The sequence below is a fragment of the Molothrus aeneus genome, chromosome 3, assembly GCF_037042795.1.
Source record: "Molothrus aeneus isolate 106 chromosome 3, BPBGC_Maene_1.0, whole genome shotgun sequence".
Taxonomy (NCBI): Eukaryota; Metazoa; Chordata; class Aves; order Passeriformes; family Icteridae; genus Molothrus; species Molothrus aeneus.
Genome location: NC_089648.1, coordinates 29,211,056 through 29,226,847, shown reverse-complemented (window position 1 = coordinate 29,226,847; position 15,792 = coordinate 29,211,056).

The window sequence follows — 15,792 nt, the reverse complement described above, 5'->3', positions numbered from 1 at the left end:
TGGCCATATTCCTCTCTCTCCAGTTTCCCATCTTTTTGTCATCTTCCTGCAATTCTTGGATAAAGGGGAGAATGGGATGATAGCAAACAGGGAAAACAGGATGCCTGACTCACAAGCAGGCAGCAGAAACTGAAGTATGGGTCTTGCATTCCCTCCTCAATGGAGAGGCAAAGGCACAAAGAAAGGCATGCATCCACAGAATCTCAGGAAAGGTGTCCATGTGACTGTGCATCTAAGGAAAGGCATGGCTGAGAGTGTGTCCCCATAGCACCATGAGGTTGTACAAGGTCTTGAGAAACAGGAGCTCTGCAATTCTGGACATGTATCCCAGAGGATTTTTTTCCTTTTCTGCTTGTCACCATGGATATCACTACATCCTTATACTGCAAGTTCACCACTCCTAGCTACCACCAGCTGGTAACTACCGAGTTTGCGGGACATGCACAACATGCACACACACACACACACACACACACACACACTCTCAGAGTCACACACACAGAGTCACACACACGCTCTTCTCACTCCCAACAACACTTTGACAACAAGGGTGTTGTGATTTTTTCCTGTTCTAAGAAAATCTATCCATCAGCTTCCCTCATGAAATTTTATTTTCATGAAACATTTTTATGAAAATTTTATGAAAATTTTCATGAAACTTTTTAATGAAAACTTTTCATGATGAAAATTTTCATTAAACATTTTTTTCTGGGGCACTTCTACAAGAACCACTCCATTCTACAAAGAGTTATCGTGGAATGCAAATGAAATATATATTTTAAAGGCTGACGAAGGCATGACAAAGCTGGAGGCTACTGAGCAATAGCTGCTCCTGTGAAGTGTAAACCCACTGCATTGTTTTGCCCCATAGGTTAACCTAGTTCTGAGCCTCACTGGCTGGTAGAAAGGTGAAGCACAGGGTTTTTGGACATGACAAGATCAGCAAATTTCAGAAAGTCATAGCTCAAAGGTGTGGGTGGTTTTACACTTCTTCTTTAAGCCCAGATGCTAACCATGCTAAAATGCAAGTTTATTATGCAGCTTGGCAAGATTTCAGTGATTTTATTGAAAGGCCATTTTGTTATGTTTATTAGATTTGTCAAAAAGGCATTTTATGATGTTTATGAGAGCATATAAATTTATGAAATTGTAACAATTTTTTTCAAAAATAGCCTTTGCTGGAAATCAAATAATGCAAGTAGTAAAACCTCCCATCAGAAAAATCCAGGCAGAATTTTCTATCAGGCAAGGTACAGACGCATCCACAGAACAATCTGTAAAACACTGCCAATAAAATCCATTGTAAATGTAATCCATGCTGTAAAGCAGTGGAAAAGATGCTGGGTGCATGCAGGAAGGCTGCAATGCTCCCAACTGGGTGAAGATGTGGCCATTCTGTCTGATGTCCTTGCCTGACTACAAGTGAGGGGCCTGCTGCTCTTGTTGCCCCAACTTTTGCAGAAGAAAGGAACAAGCTTCTGCCTCGTGTTTGGCTTTGTGTTGTGTACTGCTCCCCATAATAATCACTTGTCCCTCTGCTTTCCAGAAAGAGCTGGCTGGGGTTGACATAGTGCACAGGAATGAGCCACAAGCACATCCTCCACCAGCTCTCTGCTCCGTCTCCAAACCAGAAGCCCCTTCTGCAGGGCTGTTCTTTCTCTTTGCTGCTGTTGTTGCTTTTCATTTACTGCTGTTCAGTTCTCTCTCCCTCCTACACCCCCTTCAAGTAAAAAACTGTCTTGTATTTCTGCTCAGAGAGTTCCCTTCTTCTCCTCATTTTTTTCTTTTGTTCATCCTCCACAATACCATCAGGATAATGTGAAACACTTGATCTCTTCCCTTTTCTTTCTTCCTTAGGAAGTCAGTTTGGTACTCTGCAATTGATGCTCTCCCCTTTCTTGGAGACTGTGATGTGGCAGCAGGACAGGCTGACAATCAGATGAAGCTATTACTGTGGCAGCTGGGGTCTTCATCACAGCCATGACAACGTTTCCAAAATGAGGATTTTGGAATGCCATTCCCAAGTCTCTCTTCCCAGGCAGGGGAAGATGTAGCAACAATAAAATGTTTCCCACGCTGCTTCCATTTTTCTGAGGAACCCTAAAAATTTGGAAAGGTGGTGGGGATGAGAGGTGTAGGGAGGTTAGGCAGGAGAAATCCATGCACTAAGGAGCTGAAAGAGTAGGGATGGGGAGAGAATTAAGTCAGCCCTGCCTGTGTGTCAAGGCACATTGTTCTTATGCTGGAGAAGTTCGTCCTGCCACGAATCATAGAATCATAGCATTTCTGAGCTTGGAAAACAACTTCAAGGGTCCAGCTGTTAACCTAGCACTACCAAATCCACGGCTAAACCACATCCCTATTTCTGCACTTACATTTACAGCTTGCTCCACGAAGTATCAAAATGAAACAGACCTAATACTCATACAGACTTAATACCAATAACCACTGCCAGAATACTGGAAGAAATAAAAAACTAAATGCATGAAAGTTTGCAATTTCCAACTGGTAGTTTTTGTACTGTTTTTATGTATTCTAAGAAAAACAGTGAAAATGGTGTAAATATCCTATTCCTAGAGTGACTGTTGTCTTTTAAACAGATGCTTTTCAAAACAGACATGATATTTTGTTACTGGAAAAGCAAAAAAAGTGTTGCAACCGCAGTATTTAAATTTCAAAAGTTTTTCATTAAATAAGGCCCTGAAGGGCAGAGAAGGGAGCTATTTGAAAGCAGAGCACAGACAAGGGAGGTGTGATCACTTTGTGTAAGCAGAGAGTCGTCTCACAGGTCATCACTTCACCAACAACCCCTGTGGACCTGCTTTGTCTTGCACTCTTGGTGAGGAGGTGCAGCACCGCCTTGCTCGCTGTTCCCCCTCATTCCACTAGGGGACACGTTCAAAGCACAACGCCGAGTCCCGCAATAACCTTACTAGACCTAAACTCTGATGATGCCAAGAGTGTGACTGTGACAGTGACCAGCCCAGGGGTATTTAATCTCCTTCCATTTCCACACATCTTTTTTTGGGAAATATACCTCATAAATATACGTCACTGTCAGCTGGAAGCTGACAGTGTCCATCAAACAGCAAAGTGCCTTGTTTATTGCCCACGCTTTCCCTAGCTGCAGTAAACTTGGATGCCCATATTAAGCATTTATCCATCTGAAAGTGCTGCACTGTCATTAGTTTAATTGAGGTGCAGGCATGTACCACAGTGATTGGCCTGGAAAGTATGAAAATGCAAAAGGCTGGGAGAATGGGGACGGTAAATAAGTGACATTGTGCAATTATTATGCAAATTTTAGAGGAATGATCATCACCAAACAAAACTTCCTTGGCGTGGATGCTGCTTTCAGCAGACTTAGAATCCACAACCCAAACAGGTTGAAGAAACTGCCTGATTCTTTTGGCCTAAAATGATATCAATTACAGGGCTCACAGAACACATTTGTGTTCCTTCCCTCATCCCTCCCTGTATAACCCCAATATACACCTGAATGTGAAGTCTACCACCACCATCTTGAGCACTCTTTTACTGTAGCTATACAGCAAGTTTATGCTGTTGTTTAAGGATCATCCTTGTCTGGGTCTGTCCAGGGATTTTGTTTGTTTGTTTTTCCACAGGGGAGTGGTCCTAGGTTTACAGAAATTTTACATTCTTGTAGCCCTGACTAAATTAGGACAAGACTCCTGTCTTCCACCAGCACAGGTCACAGCACACAAGTTTCTGCACCAAATATCAGACACAAAGCCTTGGGGAAGAAGTTGGTACATGAAACACTGACAGAGACCTTGTTTACAGACTCAGAGTTTTCTCTCCCGTTTTTGCCAGTTTTATTCAATCCTTGTTGCAATGAGCTATATCCTATGTACACCCTCTCCATCATTTTGGCATATACTCCTATATCTCCAGGTCACTCGCAGCATGTCTGATCAGCCTGCTTTTCCTGGGTGTATGATGGTCTATGAGTCCTGGATGACTCCTCATTTTCTGGGCAAGGAGATTGAAAGGTGTGAAATAGTGCATGAGATTTTGAGTATGTATTCACAGGCTACTTTTGGGTACATGCACCATTAGCTGAATCCCATTAGCTTGGCCCTTGATCCAGCAAGAGCCTACAGGTAAGCAGATGAAACAACCCTGGCATGAAGAAATATCATATCGGATATCAGCAAGAGGCCAGGTAGAAAAGCACAAAGTATAGATGTGTCCACACAAAACTTTATACACCGTAGCTCATCCAAAGATTTTTACACAAGCCACTTTTTAAATAAATCCAGTGTATCAAAAGTGAACATTGACTTGCTGTAGTTCACTGTGTGAATTCAAAGTGTTTCAGGTTTGTAAGGAGAGGGTAGTACAAAAGCACAAATAGAATAAGCTGGCCATTAGGTAGCATTTGTCATGTGGCTGTGAATAACTGAGGCAAGCACGTGAGCAGCACATACGAGAGAGCCACAAAAGAAAGGAGGATCAGAGGGAATGTTAGAGCTTCTTCCTCTTTAGAATTTATTTAACCCACTGACTGCTCATTTGTTTAATTAGAAATAAAAGATTACTGAAAGACCTCCCTAGTTCTTGGATGATACATTAAGAATACCTTAATTCAGCACTTTGGGTTGGTACCCTTTGAACTGAACATTGCTTTGGCATAATCCCAGTGCCTTCTACCAAGATTCTCCCCATTACAATAGAGCTGACTTTGCCCTCTCTTCCTGGGGCCACATAACTGTGCTCAGTAGTTATGAAAGGAATGTATGAAGCAGAAATTAAATAGAAAGAACAGTATGACTGCAGCTTCATGAATTTTACTACAGTCCAAATGAACTTAGAAAGATTTCTAGGCAAGCTTTTAAAGTCAGGGAATATTAAGGCATCAGGTTTTTTGAGTCTATCAGCACTGACACTGATTTAGTATTTTCTGTATCACTTTAAACACAGGGATTCATAGACACTCTGTCAGATTTTCAGAGGAGACTGTCCAAGCATTTTGAGGTCACAAATGTCTTGGAAACCAGATGTCCTTAATATCTGCGTGTTATTAGCAGGTCAGAAGAGTTTCTTGTCCACTGAGAACCTCACTTTGCCTCTGGTAACCTGATAGGGATTACTTGACCAAAGAGCATTGCTTCATACATAGAGGTATTGCCAGTCCTGGTGAAGACCTGGGATCTTCTGAGGTTGGAGCATTGTATACTGTGGAAACAACTTTACTGCACTGTGCTTTAAGGTCTTTGGAAAAGAACCAAGAGGGGTGGAAAAAAACCCCATGGCTCTGAGGGGCTCGATCACCCCTCCTCAGTGCAGTGTGCATAACTCACGATGGGATGGCAGTGGGTATCTGTCAGCTGAGTCCCACTTTCCCTTTCCTTCCACCTGTGCTGCCCCAGATAGGTTTGCATCTTTTCCCTGAGTCTGTGGAATCCTCTATCTGCACACCACGAAGCCTCAATGCTCCTGTAAGATAAGCAGAAGGGTATGTGAGAGACTGGATGGGTTCCAAACTACCCCCTGGGCAGCTCAAAGCAAAGCATCTTGTGGCTGAAGAGATGGCAGCGTTCAAAATACCTGGGCTCCTCTGAGCCAGGGGCTGGAGTTCCAACAGGGCCATTCAACCAGCTATTCCCAGTTACCTTCTGCACTCCACGTATTTTCCTGTTCCTAATCCTTTAGATAGGACATCACATACTGAAGCTGTGCCTTCTTTGTATGCCTACAACATATTTTGAAGCACTCTTGGTTAAAGCTGGGTTTCCCCCACTGATTCTCAGTAATGTTTGCACCAGGAATTTTGCAAATATCTAACTGACAGGAATCTTAGACCTTCTGGGAAGTAAATTTTCTGGGGAGGTATTCAATAGATAAGATATTCTGCTATGTATATATCAATATTTACAATTTCTAGGATGAAATCTGGATTGTCACCAAATAAGTGGAAGAAAACACACATATTTTGACAGTGCTGTGTAAGCACTTTGGGCCTCATTTCTAATTTATAATGTGCTTTGGGATTAAAGGTGTCCTATGAATGTAAGATAATTATTAGTCACAGTATCTCTGCAAGTCCCAAAACAGTCAGCTAGGAACAGATACAGGGTGTTCTGCATGTTTGTCAAACTAAACAGTACCACTGCAGGGGAGTATTTCTTGTCTTTTTTTAGAATGAAGCAGAGAAACAGTATGAACAAATATAATTAAAAATACCTTCTGGATTACATGTACCCTGATTGCTCTTGCAAGCCAGATATCAAATTTTGCACTATTTTCTAGGGGTTGATTTTCACTCTATAGTTTTCATCTGATTTTACAGTCAGTATTACTTCAAGCTTATTACATTTGTAACACAATACAAAATACAACACCATTAATTTAATTTTATTTACGTTCCAGAGTTATTCAGCTGGAATAAATTGAACACAATTTGATTGAAATTGTCCTGCAGGACTGACTTTAGGCACATTTAGCAAGAGTGCTTTATAAATAATGACAGCATTTAGTACACAAAAGACACCCTCTTGAACTGGAGGATTTGCAGGAGTTGTTATCCAATGAGGGAAAAGCAACAATGCCAAGCATTGGGCTAAGCTGAACACTTCTTCTTTGGAGCCCACTTATAATTGCATGTGCCTTCAGAAGAGACCTTGGCTGGAGAGCATGCTGACCACACACATAGAGCTCCTACAGAAAACAGTTCCTAACTTGAGTGTTTCACTGGAACAAAAGCATCAGCACTCTGTTAAACTCTTCAAGTGATGGAAAAGGAATGAGGAAGGATCAATATTTTGTAGTGGCCCTCAGAAGTCCCAGTCGGTGATGGGTAAGCTGTTGTGAAGACACTTTGCAGAACCAAACAGACCATCCCTACCTTCCAGGTGTATGGAAAGGGCAGCAGGTGCATCTGGGCACACAGGGCAGAGGGTTGTTTGTTTGGGTCCTGTTTGTCAGTGTAAAAGAGAGTGGCCACATGGTTGGCAAGCTTTTCATAGGCAACACAGTACAGCAGTGTTTTCAACAGAGATTTGGAAAGATAATGAGGGTATTTTGCTGCGCTTTACCAAGATTCTTCTCAATAGCAGCAAGGAAAAAAGTCCAGAAGTTGTTTCTATAAAAATGTTAACAAGTGAGAAATAGAGACTGACAAAATGATGAGAAGAAGATGACATTGTCATAGCAAAGGAGAGCTCTTTGGCAGGGTGGGAAGGGGCTTGACAGGAAAGACAAATAGCTTGTGTTTGATGGAGTAAAGAAGAGGAATGTAGTAGAAAGGAGCAAAGAATGTGTAAAATCCTCAAACTGATGGATTAGGAGGATGATCTTTATAGCAGTATTTTGCAGGGATGTGCACAGACTGAAAATACACTTGGCAAGACCAAAGAGAAGGATGTTCCAGTAATCAAAATGCAAGACATTTGGATTTTAGCCAGGTTAGATAACGCCATCTGATGCTTTTTAATAGGAAGACTAGACTATTAGCAGCAACTTTCTTATCTTGCCTGGAAGTGAAAGGAAGAACTTTGAATTAGTTTTTCCTTCTGATTATCACTGGGTTTTGTTCCAAATTCTGACAGCCTGCAGCATCCATGAGACACTCCCATTCACATCTGTGGGAGGACATAGAATCATAGAATTGTTCAGATTGGAAAATACCTTCAAGATCATCCATCAAGTCCAACCATTAACCCAACACTGTGAAGTCCAACAGTAAAGCATGTCCTTAAGTGCCACATCTACACATCTTTCAAATAAGTATAGGGATGATGACTCCATCACTTCCTTGGGCAGCCTGTTCCAATGCTTGACAACCCACTCATGAAGGTTGAGGGATCTTTGGTGTCTTGCCACCTCTCTAACTGAGCTTGTGTAAGTCCTGAATGAGAGTTGGAAGATATTACTGTTAGGACAGGTAAGTAAGATTTGTTGGTGCTGATTTGGTGGTGGCTAATGGGTGGGCACTCAAGGTCAATCCTCTTCTGGAACTTGCAGAAGAAAAAGGGAATTTTGTTTCAGACCACTGAGATATTTGTGATCCTTCAGTGAGATATTTGATTATGAAGGAACAGAATTGCTATGCTATACCAAACAAATGGACCATATAGTTTAATAATCCTGCTGTGACAGGGCCTGTAGAAAGAATTCAGATTAAATACAAGGAACCTAGCAGAAGACAAGTATGGAGTAACTTGCCAAAAGGGGAAGTTTCTTTTTCATTCTTATCAGTTAGCAACTTGCTTAGGCCCTGAAGCAAGAGGGCTTCCATAACAAAAGAAAATATGCATTGTATTTAATAAGAACATCCCCAATTACATTATCCATATAAATGTCTAATCCTTTTATTTAAATCCTACTAATCTCTTAGGCTTAATGTTATCTTATGGGAATGAGCTAATTAGGTATTGTATAAAATGTATTTCCTTTTAACAGTTTTATATTTGCTGCCTTTTATTTCCTTTGAATGTTCCCTTGTATTCTGGGAGCATGAATACTATTTCTCCCTATTTCTCCTTCTTTCTACTACCCACATTTTTCACATCTCTCTCTGATGTACAACTTCCAGTGTTTCCAGATGTTCCCCAGTCAAATACCACATTCAGATCACTTTGCAATTTCTGCCTCTTGTATCTGAGAGCTTTATTCATCTTTGCCAAACAGAAACCAGAGCAGGGAAAAAGGATTGTGCAACTGACCCAACCAAAGGCATTATCACGATTCCAGGCTGGTTTGGTCAATACTCTGAGCAGACTGGCATTATCTGCAAATTTGAGCACCGCATTATGCCTTGAGCAGAAAAATCCCCTGCACTCTCACAGTTCCTTTCCTGAGGCATTACATTTCCTGGAAAACCCTGCAAGTGCCTGGGTGCTCTCCACCACCGCTTCCAGAGGCACTGTCCTATGCCTGCTCATGCAGGATGCCTCTGCCATTGTTCCTAACAGTTAAATAGTAGCCATGGCAGGGATTAAGGAGGTGTCTTGCTGCCAATTTTCACCAACTTTAAAATTGAATGCCTATTCCTATGCTTTGTTTCCAGTTCTTTTGCCCAGGTGTTTGATGCTTCTTCCTCTCACCTTCTATCAACCTTGCATTTTTAACAGTAACTTTGTGTGGAAGGGTTGATACATGTTTTTAAATGACCAAATAAAATCTGACAATTTGTTCACATCCTGTACAACCCTGCAGTGGTACTGAAGTCATGATAGTAAAGCTTAGTTCTTACTAGACTGCATGGAGCAAAATATAGAAATTGTGAAGGATTTCTATATTATATTCTGGATTCAGTACAATATTTCTTCTGGCACTCACCCAAGGTTCTCCACATTGATTTTTTTTTTTCTCAGAGCTTATACAGGAAGCCAAAAAACCTTTACATTGAACCCAGAAGTAAACTGATCACAAGCCAAAGATAAGTCCTCTCTCTGCAGCTATCTGAACCATTATAGCAGCATTTATTGAGTGCCTTTATTTTTCTGGTTTTAATCTGCACAGTGCTGACAGCTCCAGAAAGATCTTTCTTAATGGACTTCAATAGTGATGCAGTGCTAAACTTATATATAGCACCTGCCACACCAAGGCATCCCAGTAGACTTCCCAAATAATAGAGTTTAAAGCTTCTGCTTTCATAAGCCAAAGGCAAGGCTCAAGAGAACAAAATTAGGTTTAGCTTTTAAAATATTGACAAACTTGACATTATTAATTTCAAGAAGTGAATTCATCACTGCTGGAATCGATTGCAAGGGAGAAACCAGGGAAGGATCAGCAGAGACAGGTCACAGCCATACACCTGCATGGGAACCCAGGTATGAAAACCTTAGTTCAATGTGCAGCAATTGTATGTTTACAGCTGTTTAACCCACTGCAATTAAAATCAGTCCAGAAAAGCAACAAGAAGTCTGAAGTCAGACTTGCTGTATGTAATTTTGAGCTTTCATGCAGTACCGTCTATACTATTAGTCTCAAAGCATTCTACAACTTTTGAGAGGTTACACCTCCCTGAGAGCAAAAGCATTAAAGGCATTGCAAACCAAGACACATAAAGATCAATTGATCTGTGGCAATTAATTCATAGTAGTACAAATAGCAGAAACTCAGGAACTCAGATTCTTGGATTCCCCATCTATCACTTAGTCAACAAAGCTCCCTGAAACTCCAAGAGACCAATGTGTTCCATGAATTTCTCTTTCACTTTGGTCCTAATCCTAAGAATGGATGTATAGGTGTTATTAAGGCTAAGATATCATTAATAACTGAAGCTTTTAACTGGTATAAAGCAGGTGTCATTTCCTTTCATCAGTAGGATTTCAAGCTTTGAAAGACAAGAAAGCAGAAGAAGAACCAGATCTTGTGTTTTCTGAGCAGTCTTTCAGGAATAAATTAAACATGTCAGAAACAATTGGCAGACCACCTGAAGACAGAATACAAGGAGATTATGAAATGTTTAGAACATTTATAAACACATTTAAACAGATCCTGGTAAAAGATTTTACCTCATTTCAACAGAATAGGAAACCTATTTCCTAGCTGTCTGCATGAGCCAATGGAAACTGCTTCTGAATGGTGACTACAAAGTTCAAAACAGGTCACACTTTCCAGCAGGAAACAGGGCACATGCTTACTCAGTGTTACAACTAATATATACTTATTTTTGGTTCCATATCTTTCAAAGTTAAATGCTTCTTCAATTATTTACAGCTATTTTCTTTTTCTCAAGTTACTTATCACATGTCTAATAAATCTATGAGCACCAATCAGTGCATCAAGCTACAAGCTCCCATTTGAAACTCCTGAAATATTTTTTTTATAATGGCAATAAATGTTGTTGATTCAGACAGCATAAGTAACTGCATCTTACTGATATTATGCAGAACTGAGCTTGGAATAAGGCATTTTTATTTCTCTGCTGTAAGATTGTCCTCCATGATTTTCAAACCATTCTCAGAATTTTCCTGGCAGGCAAAAGGTGACATGTAAAATCAGCTACTGGAAGGAAATGGTATGACTGGGCAAAAAGTATGCACAAAAAAAAAGGCAAAAAGAGCTCTTCTCTGAAAGAGAAAGTTTATAACCAAACTCAATGGAAAAAATAGTCTGGGGATTCAAACTATTCTTATCATCCCAAATGGAAGCTCCATCCTTCCCAAAGGTCATTCTCACTTTCTGCTTCCTATGAAGTCCATTTACAATCTTCTTCTTAATGTTTATTGAAGGTGTGAAGAGGGAAATATCTCTGACTGAGCTATGTCTAGCTAGAAACCAATTTGCACCTTTCACCTAATCCACAAATTTGCAGCATCACTTCTTTACACATACATATGGGCAGAGCATTTGCCTGTGGAAACCAAAATGCTAACTTGGTGCCCTTAGACTGTCCTACTTTTTGTTTTTGCTGTCAGGACAATACAGCTGGGTAAGCCAGATAACAAATATCAAAGGCCCAGTTCTGTCACTTTATGAAAATATGGGAGTACTGTCAGTGCTATCCAATGAAGAAGGTACATCTTTGGATTAAACAGATCCAAAATATGAAATATTAGTGGATTTGGATGAGAAAGTGATGAAGAGATATGTCATCCCAAATGCCTAAGCCTCACAAAGATACAGCATAAAACATGAGGCACAGTCAAGCTCCCCTTGGTTCATGCATCAGCCTGCATGAGCTGGGAAAGCGGCAGTATAAGAAAAGAAAGTGTATGCTACCTTTCATATCCAAAGCTGGGGCAAAGAGTCATTAAGAAGCTGTTGACGCTGGTACTGATAAAGGAGGAGACCAGTCTAGGCTGGGTCATGGAACAAAGGATCAGACAGCAAAGAGGACAAAGAATACTCAGTAGTATTATATAGGGGTGACAATGTCTAATAGAGTGGCACTTCCTGAGAGACACTGCCCCCCAGGCAGAGAGTTTGGTGGGGGACTGAGAAGCAGCTTTAGCAGCTTGCAGGAAGGAGAATGAATGATCACAGCTTTTTGCTAGGTTTTGTCCAGGGTTGGCATGGCATGGGACAACAAGAGAGGGGGAAGTTTAATAAATGGGTACTTTAGCCTGGGGCTTTTAGTGGTTTTGTACGTGTAGAGGATTTGATATGTTCCATTCAGGAGCCCAGTACTTCTGGGCACTGTCACAACATAACCTACATAGGCAGTTCTGCCTTGATAAAGTTACCAGCCAGGAACAGGGAGCCAGAAGAGATCAATATATAATGTGGGAGTCATCGGCAAACCACCTGCTTAGCCAACGTCTAGCAGCCTGTCGCCTGAAATAGAATACAGGAGACTAACATGGGTGCAAGAGATTCTGCAGTAAATAATTATGGATTAAGCTACAGCTAACTACTGGTAGTTTGTCTCTCATCCATTTTGTACTGCCTTACCTGTGGCTGCTGTCCTCATGCATTTTACTTCAACCTCCAGAAAAAGAGAAAGCTAGACATAGACCTTTTGCAGGGGTATAAATTAGAGCCTAGGTTTCAGTGTAAGCTGAACCCAAACTCGACACAGTTGAAACCTAGACAGCAGAGTTTAATTTTAGTAATCCTTCAATGCCATCACATCTCCTAAGCCTGTATTTTCCAGACTCTATTGCCCCTCCTTTTCCTCCAGCTTACTAGAAGCCACCTGCTTGTTTCTAGCAAAGCTGAAACCCAAAATATCACCCATTGCTTCACTGCTCAGAACTCTTCAACAGCCTGAAAAGACACTACCTGAATGGACTACTTGCTGGGCTGTGTGCTCAGTCCTGGGTGCTCACTTGTGAGAGAAGGGGAAACAATGTGGTTTGGATAAGCACACTGGCACCTGCATGGGTGTCATGACACAGATGAAAACAGACATGGGAAGATGGCAAAGAAAAGGCTTATGAAGATATATGTCCTGCTTTTGGGCAGGTTAAACAGAATTATACCACCTCACTATCTGCTTTACAAGGCAATGTACCACCACAGCAAGAGCTGCCATTAAGCTGTCCCAGAGCAAGGTGACTGACAAGGCACATCGACAAGTGTTGATACAGGATCAAAGCAGAGAGAGCAGAGTCCTTGTGAGAGCCCTTGGCAACAGGGGGACGAAGAAAACAAGAATAGACCTTGGGACAGATTGTGTGATTAAGTGGAGCTGGAGATAATTGTGTTTTAAAGATCTCCTGGGGAATGGGCTCACAATAAATGCAGCAGCAGAGCTGGATCTGTAGTGTTATAAAGCAACTGATGCATTTTTCAGCATAAGACAGGAAATGGAGAACCATGGTCTACATGAGTTTATTTCTGTTGAGCAGGTCAGTGTGCTTTTAACCAGATGTGCTGATACCAGTGATGCAACATTGTCCCACCCAGTCCATTACAGGTCCCGGGGCCATACTGAATGAAAACATTGACAGCAATACTAGTCTCCAAAGGTTATTGTTCACAGTCTGCTATTTGGAAATAATGCAGAAAGCTGGAGAAGAAATAATTTTTAACCATCTTCTGGTTCCTGGTTTCAACACTACCTGGATGTTCACCCTCTTTATTTCTTATTCCTGACTGGGTGCCTCCTTTTTTTTTTTTTTTTTTTTTTTTTTTTTTTTTTAACCAGAGGACAGACTTGTGACAAGCTCTGATATTCACAAGCAGGATGAATGTCCAACAGCTGCCAGCTAGCTCTCCCTATTCATTTATGTGATGATTAGTCAACAGGTGCTGAAATCTGTTGCCCATGCATGTGTACAAACTAGCAAAGCTTTGAACTCCTTACTGGAGACGTCTCTGATCTTCTCATAGATGTTATGCAGATGCACTGTGTTCCAGTAAAGATGAGCTGCTTCCAGTGGGCTTTGCTAGCAGCATGGCCATGCCTTGTGCACACCAGTTGTGTGCACTAGCAGCAGCTCAAAATACAAAAAAACACTGGCTCCCAGGTACTTAGATTTCAGCATTTAACTTCTGGGACCAGAGCAATGCAGTCTGCTTTTTTTTAAAAAGAGATACCCAGCTTTCAGTTTCAGCAGTACAGCCTCCCTTGCCTGGTTGCTGGAGCCCCTTTACCCAGTGCAGCCAAGGGCCAGGTGAACCACCTCGAGTGTGAGAGCAGCTATTGCCCCCTCTGCAGTAAATCAGCATTGCCAGAAAGTGCAGGAGTAGAAGTGAGAGAGTCAAAGTTTGTGGCCTTCTGGAAGCAGGTGATGGGCCCATCCCAGAAATGCAGAGAGGCGCATCTGAGAGTGAGTAATGGCTATCAACACCTACTCCCAGTCATGCTCCTGAAGGACTTGTGACACCTTCTGATCCCAGAAGTGAATGAACTTACTTGGTAATCAAAGTCGGTAACAACAGTACTTCACTAAAAAGCACATGCAGCTCACACCTCAGAGCTGTTGTCTATAAATTGCCTTCAAAAGGTAGTAGAAATTCCTGAATAGGGTTTTTCAAGATTTTCTTTGATCAGGACAGCAGAAAGCTTTCTTCCTTAGTGAAATGATTAGGCCTGCAGCTCACACAGTCTGAATCCAGCCTTGACTATGGATAACAGAATTGGAAAACAAAGCAGTTTGTCCCAGATCCCATTTTGAGGTGTTGAACTGTCACATTTTTTCAGCAATAGAAGTCATTACAGACAATGCCACTCTGACACTTTTCCCTTGGTCTTCTTAAACCTCTCATGTTAACCACTGCTGGGGGGGTTAATAAAGAAATTAATAAACTCAGCAGGTAACACAAGTGACAGTCCCAGCAACACAGACAAGCTTCAGGAGGCTAATTGTGACAAGTAAGGGCTGGAGGATCCCTGCTCAGAAGTCTCTCTGTTTTTGTATTGCTTGCTAAGACCTCACTTCTTCTTTCCTATCCTCCTGTTACTCCTTTCTCCATTGCTATGGTTTCTCCCTGTGGTATTTCACTGAACTGTTTTCAGATTGTTAAACATTGACCTGCCACATGTTCTACCTCTTCCCATCAGTAGCCTTATAGATGTACCCTGTAAGCTGTTCTTCTGTTGAAAAGTTGTCTGTAAAATGCAATAATCTTCCTGAAATCGATATGCAAACCCCAACAGTGATTTATTCTTTCTCTCCTGCATGCATGGTTTAGACATACAGGATCACCCAGTGTTTCATTCCTGTGCTAGCACTTGGCTCCACACCTGACTGTAGGCATTTGCACCGGTCTTCTAGCCAGACTCTTACTCCACTCACACCCTCAATTTATCCTACAAATCCACCCATTTGGAGCCCATACAGGCCAGACTCACTGCTGAAGTTGAAGATGCATTTCAGTTGCTGGAATGGTAAGCTGACCTTCAGAAAGTGAAGAAGCTGCAGTGAGCCCGTTTCCATCTCCTCTCTCCACTCTGAGACCTCTACCTCCCTCACCCATACACAAACACTGACAGCCACTTTCCCTCCCACCTGCTCTTAAGAAATCCTCCCTCTCACAGCAGCTGTGTGATTCTGGGGCCACCAATGTACTTGGTGTGTTACAGGCTATGAAACCTGGGATAGAGAGTCCCAAAGACTTTGGGACAAGGCTTGCTGTGCCTGCTGCTCTGGGTAGGAAAAGGATGGCTGCTCCTTGTACTATGGGGAGATAGCATCTCCCTGCCTACACCCAGCAGTACCCCCACACAATGCAGACCATTCCTCTTTTTGCACTGCAGGTACCATCAACGGAGTTGTGCAGGAGCAAAGTAAGGATCAGCAGCTGGAGTTTCCCAGCTGCTCCCACTGGAGCTTGTGGTCATGAAGTTCAGGTGCTGCAGCCTGTCTCTCATCCAGTCTGCTCTCCACTTTCCGTCCCAACTACAATGTTGTTGTGCAAACCAATTTCTTT